At 47.1% G+C, this 21949-nt stretch overlaps 2 long non-coding RNA genes and 1 pseudogene across 9 annotated transcripts in view; 1 reads left to right on the forward strand and 2 right to left on the reverse strand.

The window, feature by feature from the left end:
• LOC102883931 overlaps positions 1 to 10235 on the forward strand; it is a 61689-nt gene extending 51454 nt beyond the window's left edge. Inside the window, exons 9-10 of the long non-coding RNA XR_003047844.1 lie at positions 2164 to 2375; positions 10129 to 10235. This is a non-coding gene — a long non-coding RNA (uncharacterized LOC102883931). The remainder of the gene's footprint in view (positions 1 to 2163; positions 2376 to 10128) is intronic.
• LOC107196028 overlaps positions 1 to 21949 on the reverse strand; it is a 57924-nt gene that overhangs the window by 25628 nt on the left and 10347 nt on the right. For 4 of the 8 annotated variants that reach the window (XR_001517343.2, XR_003047850.1, XR_001517345.2 and 1 more), the window contains 3 exons: positions 10216 to 10344; positions 9470 to 9555; positions 770 to 7925 (listed from right to left, as the gene is read on the reverse strand). This is a non-coding gene — a long non-coding RNA (uncharacterized LOC107196028). Of the gene's footprint in view, positions 1 to 769; positions 7926 to 9469; positions 9610 to 10215; positions 10345 to 17946; positions 18053 to 21949 lie in introns of those variants that run through there. The other 4 variants (XR_003047854.1, XR_003047853.1, XR_003047852.1 and 1 more) reach the window with 3 other exon arrangements.
• On the reverse strand, positions 9892 to 10010 carry LOC112484010 (annotated as a pseudogene).

The following is a 21949-nucleotide window of genomic DNA, read 5'->3' on the forward strand; positions in this document are numbered from 1 at the left end:
CGCGTCTGCGGCTCCTCCGCTGCCCGGGCGGCTCCGCGTGTCCTTCGTTCCGGGGCGTCTCGGTGATGGCCGCTCTGCCGTTTCGTTTTGATGTGGACGTGGGAGGCGAGCCCGGCGTTGGCCTAGTCTGCCGTCTTGACCCGCAGACTTCCTTCCACGCTCTTCGCTGTTTTGTCCCCCTCTATTTTTACTATATTTTTAGAGTGGATACTTAGCTCATGAATTTTCACCCTCCCCTTCTAATATTAGTATTTTAAGCTATCAACTTCCCTCAAAGCATGTTTTCACGTCTCAACAGGTTTCATATGTATTTTCATTATCATTGAATTCGAAATATTTTAAAGTATCCCTCATTTCTTCTTCCATATTTAGATATATTTTAAATTATGAAATATATGTACGTTTTTACTTAATATATAACTTAATTGTAGTGTAAGACTTCCTGACTCCTACGATACCAATTCTTTAATTTTTTTTATAGTGTAATGACAGATCAATTCTTGTACCTGTTCTAAGTCTGCTACAAATGAACCATGTTTTCTGTAATTCTTCAAAGCAGAAGAGTATATTTCCATTTCTATTTGGTGAGGCTTGGAAGTTTTAAATTTCCTGATTTGTATGTGATTTCCCATTTGAAAAGACCTGTTGAATTCTCTTTTGGTCGATTTTTCAATTTCTCCATAGGTTTCTATTAATTAATGTTTTCTTTATATTTTGAGGGTATTTTATGTGAATGCGTAATATGTGTAACATTTTCATGGAAGTGACATCCCACCACATTTGGCATATCTTATTTATTAGAAGACACAGGTTCTATCCACATTTAAGGGGAGGAGTTTACAGTGTAAGGATCATGAATGATCTTTCAGATCTACCCTTAGACTCTGGATACATGACTTTATACTGGTCAAAACTCACAGAACTATATACCATAAAGTAAATTTTTTGTATATAAATTAGAAGAATCTAAAACAACATGTACATTTTTGCTTATCAAATGAACAGAGATTTATAGAGAAGCCCTATTTTGATGAATGTGTAAAGAAATATGCACATTTATATGTACATTTATATATTCGTAGAAATTATATTTTCTACGAATATATTGAGGACAATTAAAAACCTTTCAGGTGCCCCAGGAATGCTGTTCTCTTTCAAACTCAGTAATTCCAATTCTAGACATTTTTTTTATGGAGAAAGATACACATAGAAATTAATGTACAATGATCTTCATTAATTTTAATTTTAAAAACGTGATATCAAAAATGTCTAGCAGCTTGGGATCTTATAGCTTGTTAGCTCCATGTGAAATATTATTAACATTTAATATTGTGTTCTCAAAGAATGCTAATGATATGCCCAGATGCCTTTTTACTTTCAAATGAGAAAAGTTAGAGAACATATACAATGTGATGCCAATTTTGGTTTTAAATTATGGTATATGTTGTCTTTTTTTTTTAAGAGCAAAAGGAAATAAACTCAAATGTTGACTTATTTTTTTGGATTATATAACTGCAGGCATTCTTTTTAATTGATACCTTTTTTATTTTTTAACAATGATCTTTTTATCATTAAGAAAAATTTTATTTTGGAAGAACAAGCCCAGCACGACCCAGGCAAACCTATAATCGTTTCAGTTGCTGTGTGTACTCAGAAGGCCACACTGCTGTCACCTGGGTGCTTGTCCTCTTGCTCCTTCAGGTACTGGACTCACTGAAGACGAACACCTGCTAAAGGGGGAGAGAGTAGCAGCACCCTCTCCAAGATCACGAGGCCTCCGAGTGGCCTAGCGGGCCACAAGCTGACGCTGGTGTCAATGTCCATGAGCCATGTGGGGAACAGGTGTCTTTAAAGCCCAAGTGACATAACCGGACATTTCCCTTCTTCGATGAAAGGATCTTTTCAAACCCTTCCCCAAAGCAGCTCTTCTTTTGGTTTTGGTCATTCGGTCCTGCTCTGGGGAATGACAGTAAGTTCAAGGACTGAGCGCTCACTGTGCGTTTCCTTATGCCGCATCTGGTGACCGGGGCTGTCTGGAGCCATCGCGCCACTGCCTCGGGCCCACCGATCCTACCTTTAAAAACGAGGTATTACTCCTGTAACACCCTGCGATCGAACCAGAGTTCTAAGTTGCAACCCTTGTTCTGTGTTGTTTCTCAACAGGGGTCAAGGGAAAGCTCCACGAAGGTGGCGCGACCCGAGGACAGTGATTCCGACAAGTAGCGACGGAAACGCAACTTCCCGTCAACCCACCTTCGAAAGTTACGGGTTTCTGAAGCGACACTCGGTGCCTCCTGCACTGAGGCACGGGGTTTTGTGGCCGCCCTCCCTTTTCTCCCCTCCTGCCCTCCCGTGTCACAGATGCTGCCTCTCAGGTTCGTGTCCTTTATTCACGTGAGCGCCGTATCCACTCAAATGTCAAGCGCTCGTTACTCCGTTATGGGACTTCACAGCCTCCCTCTCCCGCCTCCCTGCCCTCCGCTCCTCCGCACGTCCAGAGAGACACGTGGGTGTCGGTCCCAGCACTCACTGAGGCTTCGTGCACAGCAGAGCTCTGCCCGCGTGGGCGCTATTACAGGGGGCCTGGGGAGGGGAAGGGAAGGGAAGCAAAAGCGGGCGAAGCCATCGGAGTCAGGCGCGCCCTGGAAGGGGTCTGCAGAAAGGACAGGTGAGGCCCAGCCTAAGGCACAGGAGGCGTGACTGAGGGTGCCCGAAGGGATCGCTGGGAACAGCTGAAAGGCGCTGACCTTCCGCTTCCTGCTTCCTCCACGCCCTGTGCTGCCCATCCCCCCAAAGGGAAACCGTCACCCTGCCCCCTACTGTCGTTCGCTATTGACCCGCAAGCTTTCTATAGCTGCACATCATCCATAGCTATATATCAACCATGCGTCCGAACTGTTCATCTCTGATGACCCAGTCAGAGGGGTCAGTGGGTGGGGGGCAGGCCCTCCTCGCATGTCACCATCAGCTGGGACGGCAGGAGCAGGGCCTGCCTAACAGGGCTGTCCCAGCCGCAGGTAACTGTTGGGTCCCACCCCACCCTCAGCATCCACGCCGGTCTCGGGAGAAGGGGAGAGGTACTGAGGAAAGAGACTGACTCCCCACGGCATGGCAGTGGCCCAACCAGGGCCAGGGGGACGAGAAAATCGTGACTCGCTTTCATCGGTGGTATCCGAGTCGTGGGGCTGAAGGAAAAAGGACAGGCGCAGGGACAGAGGTCACTTTCCCATCAGCCGACTGCCTGCCCTCTGTGACGCCGGGGTCCTTGGTTGCTGAAACCCAGACTCGCCTGCGGTGGCCTGTGTTCCAGCATCAGAGACCCCACTATGAAGTACTGGAGGCCTGACGGCGAGCGCGATGCCGTGATTTAGAGGGGACGCCGTGTTTTAGAGGGGTTCATTTCTGCGGGACACGTGGGCTGCGGGTTGCAGGAAGTCACAGCACAGTGGGGAGGGGAGGGCGTGCCGAGGGCTGCGCACGCAGTCTCGGGAGAGCAAGTGTTCTGTTACATGCTGTGTGACGGTGACGCGAGACGCTGGTCGTCTTGTCACGTGGAGTCCTCCAGCAGCTGACACGGTGCCTCAGCCTGAGCGGCTCACGGGAAGACTGCAACGTGAAGGCAAACGGGGCATGCAGCGTCGGCGGGGCCACCGGCCTGCGTCACCTTCCGGCCCTTCTCCCAGCAGCACGGGCCATCTCCACTGTGGCCACTGACCTCGGGATGGCTCACGGGCAGCTTCGTGATCCCCCATTGCCGTGAGCTTTCTGTGGCCTCCCCTTTCTCTCAAGGCTCAATTAGATGACAGGGCTGTGTCAGTATGTTTTTAAAGGACTGTCCTGAGTTTTCTCAAAGGGTAGTGCAAGCTCAGACTCGAGTCAGGCCTAGGAGCCAGAGTATGGTAGGGGACGCGGCTGACAAGCGCTTGTACCACGTAAAGAAGTTAGGTCACTGGAAAGGAAAACTTCTGATCCTAAAGAAATCTTAGCCACCTCAAGCTGACCAGTCTGCTGCTCTTTCAGAGTCAGGAGACGGCTGTAGGGTTCCCCCCGTGCTAAGGATCGCCAGCGCCCCTAGCTGGCCTGGCCTGGAACTGCTGCTCGTCCTCACACCTGAAAGGTTAGAGACCCCAAATGCGCACATGGGTAGCAGGCAGCAAGGTGCCGGGGGCATAAAGCACTCAATGTGCAGGGGATCATGTTAGCTGGGCGCCCTGCCAGCCAGACCTCCCTGCAACGTGCAGAGCAATTTTCACATCTCCTAATAATCCCCAGTCTGAGGTGCGTGGCGCTGCTTTGCTACATTCCCCACCTGCCACGTGCCAACGTCCCCGTCATTCCTCAGTCACCGACGCCTGTTGGATGTGGCCCACAGTGTTCATCCCCAGCCTAGATACTATGATCCTGACTCGCTAAGTATCCATGTAAGTGGACCATCTGCCATCCTAGCTGCACAGGTGTCTTAACCACTGCAGTTCGCAAATCTCATTCCAAAACCCACTGACTACAGGTCCAGTTTTCCAAGTACTCTACACGCATCGCCATGACGCCAAGGCCTCTCTGCAGCCTCTCAGCTCACTTCTGACCCAACTTCTCTGTCCAGTCTGGATTCTCAAATCCCTTTCTCTGCAACTCCTCTCTTGCTAGCTTTCCGCCCGTCAGTCAAGGTCAGTCCTGGGCAACCAAACGTTCCTCGTAATGCCGCCCCAGGAACACTTCCTGAGTTTCTAGTCAAGTTTGAAACACATGCTGTAAGTGCTCTGGTTCACGGCCCCACTCCCGCCTTCGGGCCGTGTATTTTGGACATTCCTTAGAAACACTGCTTTGCCTCCATAACCCATCCCTGGCCATGTTCCTGTGCACCACTCACCCGTCTCCACGCTCCGGTGGCCGGGCCTGGGGCCGGAGCCCATTCGCTCTCCCACCCCTACCTGCATCACCTGTCAGGATCTCATCCCGTCCGCGGTCATCTGTCCCCACATCTACAGGGCTCGCTGGTCAGTCCCCACCGCAGCCTGCGAGCACACTGTGTTCTCCACGTTCAAGCAGAGCACATGGGGCTCACTGCAGGGCCCCGACGACACTTTCACTTGTGTTCTGGTTGTCACATCTTACCGAAGGGAGGCTTCTCATGGGGCAATAATGATTAAGGACGGTAAGGAAAAGATAACGACAACCTGTTCAGTGGTGGACACACGGCGGGGGCCGGCCTGCCGGGGTAGGTGAGGGCGCAGCTGACCTGAGGGGCAGCAGGCAGCTGCCATGGCAGCCATGCAACATGTGCAAGTAGCCGTGGCTAACGTGCAGGCATAGCAACCGCAGTATTTCACGTGTGACACGTGTGGTACTTGTGCCACAGGTCCCCCTGCTCCCCCCCTCAGCAAACGTCGCTGGGTAGCTACGACACCCTTTCCCACTGAGCTGAGGCCTGGCTTGCGAAGCCGTTTCCTGTGGCGCTGCGGGCAGCGCCGTCAGGTGTAGATGGCATCGAGATTAAGCATATCCACTACCCTTGCGCTACACGGGCAAGTCCTCAGCGACAGAGTGAGCAGGTAGCACTGAGCCTCAGCAGAAAGCATGTCGTAGACAGCTTGGACGTCGCAGGTGAGCGGCCAGGAGAAGTTCAGCCCATGGAGATCACAGAGCAGGCGCCCAATTAATGTCTGTTGATGATTCATTTTTTCATTCAACAAACATTTAATGAGGCCTACAATGTGCACTGGATTAGGCACCGCGAATACACAGATGAGCAGGGCACTGTCCCGGCCCGTAAGGAATTTGGAGTCTGGCAGACGACAGCCGTAGACACGGACAATGATAATACAACCTGCTAAGTGCTGGGACACTTAGCAGGTTGTATTATATCCATCCGAGCAGGACTTCTTCAGGACAGCACAAGTCCAGGTCGCTGTTAGGTCCATGAAATCCTCCCAGCCACCAGGGCCTGCTGTTTGTCACGCAGTGAGTGTCCCAAGAACTAACAATAATAGCTGTGATATATAGCGTGTTTATGGCATACCCTTCACAAACGTCCTCATGGAAAGCCTGCAAATCAATTATTAGATTAGGTGAAGAAGAAACTGAGGTTCAGTGAGGTTAAGTGACATGCCTCAGATCACACAGGTAGTAGTGGAGTCAGCTTTCAAATCCAGTTTTGACCAATTCCAAAGCATCTGTTTTTAAGATCACCTGTGTTCAGGTGTAACGACTTTTCAACACCTTTCTATTTGGAAATAAGAACAAAGGCAGCACGTTAGTGATCAGAGAGGACAGCATTCATCGGCTTTCCCAAACTTCGGCAGAGAGAGAAGGGTGGAGAGACCTCACGCCAGCATGCCGTCGACCACCTTGAGACTGGTTTCTCTCTCTCCCTAACCCCAACATCCTCACTGACATGAAACACCAAGCATCCCTCTAGTTAACTGTCTTCATCCTTCTCACAGCCAACATCAGCAGCAGCAACTACAGGTGACACAGCATTTAACATATTCCAGACCTGTTCTAAGCCTTTAAAGCCTTACATTTCCTCCCTCCTTCACCAAAATCGTCGCAAAAAGATATCATCCCTATTTCACATTAGGGAAACAGTCTCAGGTGAAAAGCTGTGCTGAAGGCCACGTCGGCAAGTGTCAGCAGCTCTGGGCCCAGACTATCTGGTGCCAAGGCCGATTCTCACTGTGCTGCTTTGCTGTCCCACTCAGGACTTCCTCTCCCAACCCTGCCTGTTGCGACTGAAACTGCATGAGGCCTACTTAACTACAATCTCCCGTGAGGCGGACTGGCCACAGAAAGCCACCCTCTGAATCCCCAGCATTGCTGCTCTGAGTCTGAAGTGGGGAATTCTCCAAAATACACTGTATGGCTTTCAGAATAGAAGAAAACATTTCATAAGTTTAGATTTTTAATTAATATATTCTTTACTTGAAGACGTAACCATAAGTGTTTTTAAATCCGTAAGCAAAAGAAAGCAATTGAGAATGACAACTAAGGCCGTTTCTTCCCTGGGTGGGTTTTAGATAGAAAAGCCCCTACATGTGTTTAAAAAAAAGAAAAAAAAACGCTTTGGTTGGCATGTGTAGTGATGGTAGTAGCCCTGCCGCCAATGAGAAGGACCAGGAACTTAGTGACACTGTAAGCGCTCTGAAGCTGTTCACGTGTCTTCCTGAGCATCAACATTTCAAAGGAAACAAAAAACCTGTGCGGCCCCGGTAGAGAAGGCTCCCACAGCAGCAGCACCCATCTGAAGGGCGCGAGATCTTTGTCAAGGCCAGGGGTGGCGGCGGGGGGAAGCTCGTTTCCCAGAGGCTGGAAGCCCTGACTTCCCCTCCTCACCACCTTAATTTCCCCATGGTCTACTACGTCTGCGTTTTCGTGCCCCCCGATTTGAAAGGCTGCCCCATCTCCACTCCCGCTCCTTTTGGCCGTAGACCATCTATCACGGTAACTCTTACAGCATCTTTCTAACTGCTCCCCCGGTCCAGATGTGAAAATCTCCCAGAACGTGCTTGATGCTGCTGCCAGAGCGAAGCAGGAGCATCCCCGCCTTACCCAGACTTCGTGGCACACTGTGTTAGGCCCGATTCCTGGCGTGCGTTTCAGGGACCGCGCGCACTTCCCCCAACTCATCCTCTGTCCGGCGTCCACGCCTGTTCTTAGACTGTCCTTTTCCGCTTTCCGTCTGATCAACCTTTACTTAAGAGTCAACTTAAGCCCCAGTTCCCCGCACCTCTAGCACCTCCAGACTCAGTCGAATGGTTCCTCTTCCGAACCCCACTAGTTCCTTGTACGTACCTCCAATGGAGAGCGCAGCACACTGTCGTAATTACCTGTGCCCGCGTCGAACTCCCACTAGACCGAGCGGTCCTGGAGGGCAGGGACCGTGTCTCATTCATCTCCGCGTCCCCGTCACCCAGCACCGCGCCAGGCAGCTAAAAAGGCAGCAGAGAGAAGCAGCTGAAGGCGCAGGAGACAGAAAAATAAAGCAATATTCTTGAATTGGGGCACAACGAGCTGAAGCTGTACAGAACTCTACTTCAGCTCAACATCGCAGAGAGGTCTCCACAGAAAAGACACCGTGCCTCACAGATGAGTGGTCCCATCGCTGAACGCAGCCACCCACAGGCTATTCGTTGACTATATTATAAAAGGACCTGAATTAGGGTTAAACTGAAATAAGCAATTCTGGGTACGAGACTTTTTAAGGTCCTTCCACCCTTGAGGTTCTCTAGCTACAACCTGTATACCATTAGCAAGAGAGCCATCGCTCTGAGCCTTTGTCACAGACCTGGGTGTGAATGGTGGCTCCCAGAGCTGTGGGCAGGGGCTGAGGCAGCTTATGACAGCCCGTTCTCCGGTGGCCTGCTTCCCAAGTAACCCTTGAACCTGGAGCAGGAAATACTTTAAACGCTCGCGAGGCCACCAAGGAGGACGGCATGACCCCAGATATCTTCCACAACCTGCTACCTAAAGCCTGAAACGTCCTCCTCGAACCTTTAGTGCCTTTGATCGATGTTTGTTAAAATGCCACTTACTTAATCTGATGTGGCGAGCTGGCATCGATCACGTGTTTACTAAAGGACGGATAAAAGCACCAAAACCCTTCTGTAACCCATGAAATCATCTAGTCTGAACTTCACCTCCTCCCAACACAAATCAAATAATGCCTACGAAGTATCCTGATTTTTAATTCTGGTACTTAGTTCCCCCAACTGCAGAATAGAGGGGTTGTATCGAATGATTCCTTTTATGCCAGAGAAACTCAAGGATTTATGAGCCTATGTCTTTTTCTCCTATAAAATAGACATGTGGAACCTATCCAATTTCACCAGATTTTTATAAGGAGCAAGTAAAACCAGGTTTGCGAAAGGCTTCTAAATGGCCAAATGCTACACGAACTTGAGGACTTACTACTGCAAATTAAGATGTACGGGAGGAGAGAGGTTAAAGTATGCTGTGCCATTGATTAGATGAGCGACCTTAGCAAACTTTTTCTACCTCTCTGGGATGCCTCAGAGGGTTGTGGTGACGATTACATTGGAACATGTGAAGTAGGTGCACAATAAAAGTCAGTTTCATTTGCCCTGCTTGAGACAGAACTTCAAGAATCAATGTGACCTTCGAGTTCATGTAATCCTCTCATTCCACGCAGGGACATTCTCAGATTCCATCCCAAGTGGTCATATAAGCCACTAGGCATCACTCCCAAGAGTATTTATTCCTCCATTAACTAGAACTGCCTTTGAAAAGAGCAAAACCCAACTATTCCTGTCTCCATAAGGAATCTGAAAAGCCCACCAAACTCTCCATTTTAGGGGTCGTCTCCCACAATCCAAACAGCTCTAATTCCTATGATGCTTCTCATAGGATCGAAGTTCAGATCACTCTCTGTATCCTGGATGGTCTCCTCTGGCTCCGTCTCAGAGAGTTGCTCTTAAAATGCAAATAAAACCATCGAGTGGAACAGTATTCTTACCTCTCTGATTTTAAGCTTTCGTAGTGAGAACACAACCAGTTAGCTTTCGTACTGGAGGGTTCGAAGGTCTCCGGCGGCTACATGTCCTGTGAACGATCGGCACTGAGTCAGCAGAAGCTGGCAAGAGGGAGGAAGCACCTCTAAGGGGAAAAGCGGGGTGTCCAAGGGATGCCGACAGCACTAAGCACAAGCAGCTTAGTGCGTGGTTTCCCCACGTTAGCGATCGCTTCTGCACATATGAAAAACAGGGATATGGAACATTCTAAATGGTGCAGGCTCCTAGGGCCATGTGGCAGAAATAGTAACATCGTTTCTATTATTATTTAAATTTATTTTTTTTTAGGCGGGGCATCCCTTGGTTGACCTCACAGATTGCAAGCACCTAGTCAGCTTACAATCCCTTATTTTTAATTTAGTTTTTACGCCTATAGCACCCGGTCTTCCTAGGTGGTCTCCCATCCAAGTACTAACCAGGCCTGACCCTGCTTAGCTTCCGAGATCAGACGGGATCGGGCTTGTTCAGGGGGGCGTGGCCATAGACACATCATATCTAAAAACACATTTTATATCACGATCTATACTGAAAAGTCTATACAGATGACCTCTGTAATTTTCCCACCAGAATCTCAGTTCCTAAGACATCTGCCTGTTTCTTTCAGAAAAGAGGAAAGAAATATCGAAGATAATCAGCGGAATACACGCACGGAGAGACAACACCGGAGACCTGAATAAAAGGAGAAACGTACCACGTTGGTGTATGAGAAGGTTATAAAGACGACCATTCTCCAAAAGGTAACCAATACATTCAATGCCATTCCAATCGCAATTCCAATGATATCTGTAGTGAGAACTTGACAAGTTGTATAAAAGGTCTCCTGGAAGAATAAGTACATGAAAATAAAGAAATTTTAAAAAATCAGAATAAGGGACTTGCCCTACTAGTTATTAAAAACTAAGCATATCGAAAAGGGCAGGAACCACACTGTCTAATCACAATGCAATACATCATATTTTTTTTTTAAAGAAAAAGTAGTTCAAACCAGAAATCCTCAACATGAAACATCACAGTAAATAGCTACTGGGTCAAAAAAAATTTTTAAATAAAAGATATTTCATAAATAACAAAACAACACTACTTATGAGATTCAGCCAATACCATAGATAGCCTGAAGTTCTCTCATAAGATAATGAAAAAGAATAACTCGCAGTAAAGACAACAAATATAATTGGAGTCAAACAAAAGAGAGAAGGGGGTAGAAAAAATATACGAGTAAATAATGGCCAAAAACTTAACAAAAGTGGTGAAAAAAATGTTACTCTATACATGCAAGGAGATAAATGTATGCCAAAAAGGGTAAAGTCAAAGAAATTCAAATCTAGACTCATGATAGTCAAATCATCAAACTGACTTCATGATCTCGAATGTAGCAAGAGAAAAACAACTTACCATGTAGAACGGATCCTCAATAAGTTAAAACTGGCTTCTCATAAACCAGAGACCAGAAAATAGTGATATGATATAGTCAAACTACTGAAGAAAAAAGAATGTAACTGAGAATTCCGTTTCCAGCAAAACAATCCTTGATAAATGAAGGACAAATTATGACATTCCCAGATAAACAAAAAGCGAAAGAACTCAGTGTTAGCAGACATGCCCTATGAGAGATACAAAACGGAGTCCTTTAGGCAGAAATAAAAGGACGCTAGACAGAAACTCACACACGTACATGAAAAAGAACACCAATAAAAGTAGCTGCATAAGTAAATATAAAGGACAACAATTCTATTTTTATTTGTAATACTTCTCATTTCTGACTTAAAGACAATTGCGTAAAATAACTAGAAAACTGTGTTATACGCTTACAGTGTATACGGATGCAATTTACCTTACGAATAATTACATTAAACAGAAGTTTTTAAAAATCCAATCAAAAGGAAGAGTTTGGTGAAACATTTAAAAAATACAACCCGCTCACATGCCATCTACAAGGCACACAGTTTAGACTCAAAGACACGAAAAGGCTGCAAGTAAGAGGTCAGAAAAAGATAATACCAGTCAAGACAGCGATCGAGAGAGAGAGACTAGCTGTACCAATGAAAAACAATTAAAAGGTTGTTACTAGAGACAAATAAGGATCTTTTATTGTAATTAGGATCAATCCATCAGGAAGCTATAAGCATTATAAACAGAAGAAAAAATAGACAATTCAGAAACAATAGCTGGAGACATCAATACCACACTTTCAATAACAGAACAGCTAGGTAGGCAGAAGATCGACAAGGAAATAGAAGGCTTGAACAACTCGGCAAACCATTTGACCTATTAAGCATCTGTAGAACATCCACACAACTACAGAAGGCACATTATTCTCAAATGGACATGGAACATTCTCCAGGATAGACCACGTGCTTAGACATAAAACGAGTCTCAATAAACTTTTAAAAATTGAAATACAAAGTATATGCTCCCTCAGTGAAATGAAATGAAAACCCGTAACAGAATGAAATCTGGGGAATTCAGAAATATGTGGAAATTAAACCACAAATTCCTAAATAACCGATGGGCGAAGGAAGAAATCAGAAAGAGAATTAGAAAATACTCTGAAAGAAAATGAAAACAGAACATATAAAACTTCGGTGATGCAACGACACAGTACTTAGACAACTGTGGCTGTAATCACCCACACTAAAAACGAAGATCTCCAATAAATGAGCAAACTCTCCACCTTAAGAAATTAAAAAAGAGCAAACTAAACCCAAATAAATCAGGAAGAAGGCAATAATAGAAATTAGAATGGAAATAAATGGAAGAATAGAAAACAAAATCAAGGAAACTAAATTTGGTTCTTTGAGGCAATAAAAAAAGACAAACCTGTAACTAGACTGACCATGAAGAGAGAGAACGCAAATAAATATGATCAGGAATAAGCAGGTGGACATTGTCAATCTCATAGGAACAGAAAGAATTACAAGAAACAGCTAAAGGAGTTCGCCACCACCAAGCCATTATCACAAGAAATATGAGAGACTTCTTTAGAGATGGAGAATCAAAAAGATCAAAAATATGAATAATAAAATGGCCATCGTTACATATCTATCCCCGATTACTTGAAATGTAAATAAATAGATTAAGTGTCAAATCAAAAGTCATAGGCTGGCTGAATGGGTAAGAAAACAAGACCCTTACATATATCTGCTGCCTTCAAGAGACTCACTTCAGAGAGAAAGGACAGACAAAGGGATGGAAAAAGACATTTCATGTAAATGGAAATGAAGAGAAAAAAAAAGCTAGGGTAGCAATACTTGTATCAGACAAAATGGACTTTATAAGAGAAGCTAAAACAAGAGACAAAGGACATTTCACAATGATAAAGGGATCGAGCCCACAAGAGGACACAGCTCTTGGAAACATGTCACGTGCTCACTGGGGCAATGTTACAGTCAACGAAAATCAGCCAAAGTTACTGCACCAAAAGTACAATAAAATATAGGAAGTAACAGTATTTGGAAATGTTGGAACAGTCCATTAAACCTTTAACAATATACTCCCTTAGACATTTTTCATATATGGAGTAATGTTCTCCCATGAGATCAACTGGTTTTAGCAGAAACAAAGCATCTTCGGTGTCTGATGTAAAGAAATCGTCTGCATACTTTGCTAGTGAAATTTAAAAATTGCTACTGTTAAACCAGAATGATGAAGCTAAGAAGCAGGGATATCAAATTATACAAATCGCACATCAGCAGGACACTATAGTGCACACAAACAGCGACGCCAAACTTTTTGAGTTCGAACCTGTAATTGCATGACATCAAGAAATGAAACGAGCGTCCTCGAAATTCCTCGAATGTATTTTTGGCTCACTAGCAGAGTCATCAGGTTCCCATTTTAATACTCTATCAAACCAGATCTGTGATGCGAGCGCTCTAACATCGTTTCGAGAGGGCTCCGCGTTGTGGACTAACGTGGTACTACAGAATATCGAAAGAAAACTATTATGTCCACAAGGCGGCGACAAACCTTGAAATACTTTCTGACAATGAAGGACACAAAAATCCTGCAGAAATTCGGTGGCAGACGCTTAAACTTACATGAGAATAGCTACTGCAACATAATCCCACTGATCTGCTTTAAAGATGCCACTCACCTCAGTGAACGTAGATGTAACATTAACAATATTAGAAGCGATTAAACAGCCTTTATCAAGACTAAAATATTTTGGGCTTCTTTAGTGCTATCAGATTGTAACGTTAATATAAATCTCCCTACGATCAGATTTCTGATGCAAGTGGTAAACCTAACATGTCGAAAAGGCACTGTATTTTAGGGTAAAATGAGTGACGCTGGATTTTCCATCGTTTCCTTTTTTGTCCATTAAACTATGCAAAATCTGGATCATGTTTTCTTGGAGTTTTAAGGGTGTTGGCAAGATTATAAGTTTACATCTCGCAAAAGTAAAGTGACCTATAAACAAGATCACACTATCAATAATATATGTGTAAACCTACGAAAGGTGACAATCACAATGCCCCATTATTGTCATCACTAGAGCATAAAACTGGAGATGATAATTCCTGCAGGGAAACAGACAACCAATCAGTAATCCAAACTGTGGAGCATTAAGTAGTAGTGAATTTCCAGTCATTGTTTATGGTCTGCAGGAATACACATATTTAGAGGAACACCGTAAATGGGTAATACACTCCGCGTAGCAGTAAACAGCCTCATTAAGACCTTTAACAACCAAAGAAAAACCAAATGGGGCCTGACAATCTCATTAGAGTACTCATTAAACTTATTCAGATGTATAATAATAAAAGGTGCTCAACACTCTTATATTAGTGACTCAAAATGGAGGAATCAGATGGTAAGGCTACTGGAAATTGGGGAGCGACTTCTGGTCCGCTGTTACTTTGCAAAGGGCGCTATCGTGTGGACAAACTGGGTACTAGATCAAAGCCATCAGAAAGGTTACCTCGCGTCCACAAGATGGCGTCAGATTCCCAGCAATGTCAGTGTTTCTGGTTATGTAGCACTGCTGATGGCCACAGTTTGCGACATTCACGTGAACTTCAAACCATCTAAATCCCCAAAGGGCAATGATGTATGTGCCAACTGCACAGGATACAATTCTGGATTAGCTCCCACTTGTCCATAGTTCTGTGATAAGTCTGGAAAGGCCCGATGCATTACAGCCTGAGAAAACTTAATGGGCAGTGGAACCAACGAGAAAACGGCCAGAGACGGCACTGAAGCTATCGGCAGGCGTGCGCTTATGACTAAATGAACCCACGCACGTTCTGGCCTGTCAGGGGTCCTTGGGAACAAAAATCAGAGAGCGAACGTGGCACCTACTAAACGGCAAGACTGTGTGGACGAATTTACTACAAAAACACCAAAAAATTACCCAACTGAAAATGTCAGATCTAAAATTTAGAGCCATGCCAGGATATTCACTGTCAGTACAGGGAAGAGAGAAGTGTTGAAAAATTACTTGCAAAATGACAATGATAATAAATACATTCATGATGCATTCGGCATAAAGGACCGGCTGTCGACGGTATACAGATGCTTCAACTTAACGTACAAGTGTCACCCACCGGATGATGCCATGACGGAACTGCTGGCTCCCAACGCTGCATGGAGTGCAGCATTAGGAGCCATTTTCTTCAAATCCGCCTGATAATTTTATAAGACAATGCTGTGAGGACAAATTAAGTATTACAGAAGATCCATGGTATCCGGTCTTTTTGTCCAAAACGCAGCACCGAATTTGGCAAGTCTTTTGAAAGAGGTGATGGGCAAGGCGATCCTACTTAACGTTGCCAAAAATTCACACAAAAATGACTCCCGCCCCAAAGCACATAGGTTCCTAAGGGTGTGCAAATCGACTGTAGCAATTTTGCTTTAAAAATCCTGATTGGCACAGAATTGAGGATGCTAATGGCATGCGATGGGAAAACAGCCTAAGAAGACATGGCAGGTGACTACACTTATCGGTACATAATGTTAGTAACATGACAACACAAACACACGAATACTGGAAAGTACAGCTCTCCAGGCTTAATCGGTGTCCAACTACAAGGCCAGATATCCCACAAACAATTAATAGCCAATAACATTACTGTACTGCAAATTTCAGTGGCTCGAAAATGGGTGTTGATCCTCTAATTTTATCAGGCAACTTGACTGCATCGCCTGTTCACACACGAGGGAAATCAGTAGCCCAACTAGGTAACAGATGTTTAAGCGAAATGAAACATTTCAGGTAGGAATCTAGTGACTGGTCCATCACTACTTCAGTACTGACATGCATATGAATATTTAGTTCTCAGCATCAAAGGCGTGTAAGATGCAATGTTTTTTAATGAGCAGCAAAATGCGACTAAAATTTTACTAGGTCTACAGTTTGTTAACAGATGGCTCTGCGCCAGAAGTTTCCAAAGGTCAAGGACGTGTAATTACAGACGAAAGGCATTCTCGCTTCTCACACGTCCACAGAGCAATCAAAATCGGAAATTCACCAGAATCACACGCACGGCAGGACAGGGTACTTGCTGGCCTTCTGTGCCACAAGGGTGTTAAATCCTGTCTTCACAATCAGTCCAGCTGGGCGAGAGAACCGTCACGTCTGAGATGTTTACTATGTAGGGACAGCCGTTCTCTAGAGCCGTCACCAAGGCCACCGCAAAGCAGCGTCTACAGGAGCTGAAGAGGGGCGAGCGGGCGATGAGCAAAGGCTATGGCGTCAACGCGCTTTCGAGAAACCAACATTCCAAAGACACTGACCAAAAAACTCCTGGGAAAGCTTGTGTGCGCGGCTGACGAAGGGCACTGTCTGCATGACCGTGACTTTATGGAAAAGCAGTACGTCCTAGGCAGAAGGTTGAAAGGGGCAGTAACGGCTTCTGCGAGCACTAACAGAAGTTATAGGAAAGCAAGCAGGCCCATCACCGCACGTCTGGAAACCGCGGCATTCACTGGAGCCCGACCTGGCTGAGACAAAAAGCGTTTTCCTGTCCACTTGCAGGAAAACTGTCCCCAAAGCCTATGCATGGAGATTCTACTGCAAACGTGTGGTTCCCAAAAAGCAGAGGTAGTACACGCTATACGTGAGAAAATGGTGTGAGACCCTTCTCAGGTAAAATGCGTGGATCACGGGAACTCACACTAGTCACTGAACTAAACGTATCAGTTCAACTTCTACCGAAAGTATATCTACTTCTGTGTAAAGACGGCCACCCTCATCCGCTGTCACAGCTATAGCGCTGCTCCTGATGACTGGGTTTGGAGTCACATTACCCAGCATATGTCTTCTCCACTGAGCACAGCTGATGGGACCAAGCCACACACTGCCAGCAGCCTGTGACAGGTCTAAGCATGAAAAAGCGCTACAGAGATAAAGATAAACTAAGCCAATTAGATGCTCGGTCTTTGGAATTTGAGTAGAAACAGTGCCAAGGACGGAATCGGCAGTGAGAGCTCGAGCTAAAAGCCTCGGCACAGACAGGACAAGGGCGAAGTGAGTCCTGAGGAAGCAAATGCTACGAGGAAGAAGATAAGTGACAAACATGTAGATAAGGCGCAAGACAAAGAAGAGCTGCGAAATTCCTAGACACCACTGAATTCTAGGATGTGACCTGCCCGGTCATGCAAAGCAGAATGCACCAGGTGTGGGACACACTGCACCCAATCGCAGCTGGGCTAAGCCGAGGAAATGACATGCAAAGAGGCCGAGGCCCAATGGAGCTGAATGTGAAAGGACGCGGCTGGGAAACACGCGGCCCAGCCAAGGACACTGTAGCGATAAGCAAGGTGTGGCGATCACCGAAAATTTATGAAGGGCAGAACACGAACAAAGCTAGGAGGGAAACGAAGAGCTCGAGAAAACAAGACAAAAGCAGAGACAGGCGTGAACACGCGATGTCTCCAGTTAATCGTGCACTGACCACTAAAAATCTGCCCAGATCTCGGGTGCTCTCGTCAAACACACAAAAGGTAACGAGGGGAGAACATAACCAACGTTTGCCCATAGGGTGGGGGGTTCAGAACAGTCACCCTGAGACGTGCTTCTCGGCTGTGCAGATTGTTTCGATCTCAGGGTAATTTTATCTTCAGGTTCAAGATAAACTTCTGCCCCTCACTTTAACTGCCCAGAAAAACTTGAATTAGGGGCCTCGCCCATGATAAGAGGTTGTCAGAAATAAGCTTTTGACTCGCTGCAGGGCAGGGCAAACTGATATGCAGTGAACACCTGCTGTCAACCTCCCTCAGGGACCCTCTGAAGCCCCCGCGGCAGCTACCGCATCCCCAGCTCAGGAGCCTTACACGCCCGCCTCCTCCCTTACACACCCGCCTCCCGTTCTCTCTCTGCACCTCTCCTGCATGCGGGGTCTCTGAGCCCCTCGCGTGTGTGGGGTTCCCGTCCACATGTCGGTATTAAATTGGGTTACCGTCTCTTGGACATCTGTCTCACCTCTTTTCGATTATTAGACCAGGCAGGACAATCTTGAGGCAAAAGGAGTTTCTTCGTCCCCCACATTAGTCAGCATTTCACTATATCAGATCATCCTGTCGTACACCTGAAACGTATACAATACTCAAATACACGGCTTTCTTTATTTGGACTCTTATGAGATCCTGGTCTGCCATACACAGCCCGGTGGTCCAAACTGCCTGAGACGCGTGTGTGTCAAAAATAAAACAGCCTACGACACCAGGAACGGCCAATGGGACTCCGTCCCCTACTGCAGCTCTCAGGGACTGCGAGTTTTCTGGGCTTGGTTAGGGAATAAAGAAGTGAGAATCCGCCCCCAGGTAAGAACACAGTGAGCGCCACTAGCGGTCCGGTCCGCGACGAAGCTTCTCATTAGGCATTAAAAGCCACCAAACATGATGCCGGAGAGGTCTGGCCACTGCGGCCGTACCACAAGTTCCAAGTTTCCCTCTAAGGGCTGAGTAGTCAATATCTTGGGCTTTGCAGGCCACGTGGCCTCTGTCACACGAGCAGGCACAGGCGCAAAGGAACGTTTCGCCGTATTCCAGTGGAGCCTAAATTTGAGTTTTGTATAGTTTGCCCCCGTCATGAAATGTTATTCTTTAGATTTTTTTTCAGCCATTATACATGCAAACAGCATGTTTTGGTCATTGGTTATTAAAAAAAACGAGCAGTGGGCCCCATGTGGCCTGTGGGCCAGCTTGCTGAGCTCTCGCGCGCAGACATGGAAGGCTGCGCCAGAGCTGGGCACGAACTCTTTGAAACTACACCCATTAAGCGACAGCCCCCCGTTCCCCCGTCTCCCGAGCCCCTGGTAACCACCAGATTTTAAAGAGCCACTGCGTGGGCCACAGGAGACCTACCTACAGGAGTTTCATGTGATCCAGTCACTATTCTCTCTCCACAAGCGGCCAGCCAGTAACCTGTCATTAGGTCCGTGGACAATTTCTAGTGATCAGATGTCGTGCAAAGCAGCTTCCGATATCATGAAATTTCATTTTACGTCCGCTAGAAGATGGGACTCTGACAGCCTTGGGACTGGCTGCGGTTGAGCCGCTTTCAGAGAACGGAACGAGATGGACAGAGCAGACCCCTACGACCGCTCGTGTCAAAGCACCGAGGTACCAGCCGAGCGAATCCCGTTCACATCCCAGAACGTGATACCTAAGCCGTGCAAGACAGGGAGCGTGGCCATCACCGGCGCTCTCAGAAACTTCAAACCCACATCTGGACAGCAACAGGGACTAGAGGTGAAAAAGCGGCCTAACAGGTTACGAGGGGCACGTGTCACAACGCTGGTTGGCAAACTACAGCCTATGTGCCAAATCCGGCCCCTGCAGCTTTTTGTTATGTTCACCAGTTTATTATAAAGGATGTAACAAAGAACACGCGCGACAGCCAGGGGGCGAGATCCACAGCAAGGCACGGGGACGAGGCGTGAAAGTCTCGGAGCCTCACCCGTTTCAGATTCTTATGGAGGCGTCGGCGCGCAGGGAGGACTGACCGCGCACTCAGTCTCCTGCTCCTCTCCCCTTCGTGCGTGATGGCGGATGTGGCCGAAAGTTCCACGCATCTCATCGTGACTGGTGTTTCTTGTGACTAGTTCCTATCCAGAAGCCACCCAGGAAGCCACTAAGAGTCCTCATTACAACGAAAGATGCTCCTAGCGCTATGATCACTGAGGAAATTACCAGGATTTTAGGAGCTCTGTTCTAGGAACTGGGGGCAGAAATACACGCACGTACACGCACGCACGCACACACACACACACTTCTATTGTGTCACAGGCTGACAACGAAGTTTCACAAGGTAGATGGCTTGAAACTATAGAAATATACGATCTCCCAGCTCTAGAGGCTCGAAGTTAGAAATCGAGGTGCCCACAGGGCCACTCTCCCTCCAAAGGCTCCAGAGGTGGACCCTCCCTGGCCTCTTTCCATCAGTCCTTGGTGCTCCTCGGCTTGTAGCTGCCTGCACCGTCGCGTGGCTCCCTGTCTGTGCCCACATTTCCCTCTGCTCATAAGGGAACCAGTCCCATTGGATGAGGACCCACCCGAGTCCAGTGTGACCTCACGCTAACTTCATTACAACTGCGAACACCTTATTTCCAAATAAAGTCACATTCACGAGTACTGGGGTTCTGGACCAGAACTTGTCTTTTCGGGGAACAATTCGACCTACTGACAACAAATGAAATCCCAACTATCTGCATCACTTCCTGTGTCCCCGGCTACCCGCCTACTTCGTAACAAGTCCCCCCTGCACACCTGTGGGCCTCTGACCTTTGCACCATCTACTGTCCTCTACCCATTCTCCAGGGCTAAAATCCAGCTGTTCCTCGTCCCCAAATACTGACTTCCTCCATCACGCTATGAGCCCACGGTGAATCCCTTCTACGAACTCCTACAGCCAGGGCTCAGAAATAGCCTCCTCCGTGTGGTACGTACAGAAATGGAAGCCTATCTGAAGGTTCTAGTCTAGTGTGGTCGAGAGAGCGTGCCTTGGCATGACACAGCATGCATTCGGACTTAGCTCCGCCACTTCCTTCCTGTGTGACCTTGAATAAATGACTTCTCAGTGCGTTGGCGTCTGTATCAGTAGAATGTGGACAATGGTGCCAACCTCGCAGGTTGTTGTAGCAGCTGGGGTGATTCCTCTGCAGCGCAGAGTAGCTATTTTTATTGTGAGAATCAGTGTAGCTCGCCTTTTATTGATTTGTTTGTCCTGTTCTTTAGATCGCACGTATCAGTGCGATCCTATGGTGTCTGTCTTTCTCTGTCTGACTCATTTCACTCAGCATAACTCCTTCTAGGTCTATCCATGGTGTCACAGATGGCAAGATTTCATTCTTTACGATGGCTGAGTAATAGTCCACTGTATACATGTACCACGCTTGTTTATTCAGTCATCTGCTGGTGGGCACCCCGAATGTTTGCTTTAATGTATCGCCTCAAGTGTTTTGTTCGGAACCCTTTGCGTCCGTAAACCGCAGTGGGGATGGCACGCTACGGCCCGTGGGCTGGCTCCGAAGTGCTGCCAGTTTTTGCAAATAAACTTTTACTGGAACACAGCCCTGCCCATCTGTTTCCATACTGTGTATGGCTGCGCTCACGATACCGACAGGGCAGATGTATTAAAAACAGGGCAAAGTCCTAATAAGGACACACGAGTGGTAACTGTTCGGACGCTTGAGGATGTGGCTACATTTAAAGTGATCCGCGGAAAGGAAAAAACGGGGGAACCGCTGTAGTTATTCACCACATATGGTTCCCGCATGTAACGTGCGTCAGCACTTGGAAAACTTTGTGACGGGTGGTCACACTTCGGGGCCTGTGAATGACCTGGTCCTTGTCAACTACTCAACTCTACGGCAGTGCGAAAGGCAGCAGTGGACAGCAGTGCATGAGCATGGCTGGCTTCTCACGGAGCTCTAGTTACGGAAACGGGGAGCTGGCCTGGGGGCCGCAGCGTGCTGACGCCCGGCCTGTGCCAATGACGTGGCCACCGTCACCGCGCTGGCAAGAACATTTACGAAAGCATTCGTTCACAGGTTTTCTTGCCGTTTTCCACCTGCTGCCACAGAGAGCAATTTCCCCAGGGCTGTCGGCTAACAGGATGTTTGGCGTAGAAGCGGAGCATAATGGAACCTGTGCGACATGAACATCGTGCGGGAGACGAAACGAACGCACGCACGCACGCTGAAGGGCTGCGTGGAGGGAAGTAAATGCTCGTCACAGCGACCTCCGCATCCCCTGCGCCGTCTCTCGCAAACCTCAATCTCCCTCTGAGAACGAACTCTTCCCAGGGGACCCTGTGACCTCGAAGAAGGTAGTGACAAGGCAGCCATGGGGAGGCAGGACGGCCCAACGACAAGGCTCGCCACGTCCCGCCGCTTCGAGTACAGCGCCGTTTAGATCTTTGGAATGTGACGCCGCTAGATGACGAGCCCAAGAGAAAGACAGAGGAACGAGCAGAGACCCGC

Source organism: Pteropus alecto, unplaced genomic scaffold (genome assembly GCF_000325575.1).
Source record: "Pteropus alecto unplaced genomic scaffold, ASM32557v1 scaffold587, whole genome shotgun sequence".
NCBI classification, from domain to species: domain Eukaryota; kingdom Metazoa; phylum Chordata; class Mammalia; order Chiroptera; family Pteropodidae; genus Pteropus; species Pteropus alecto.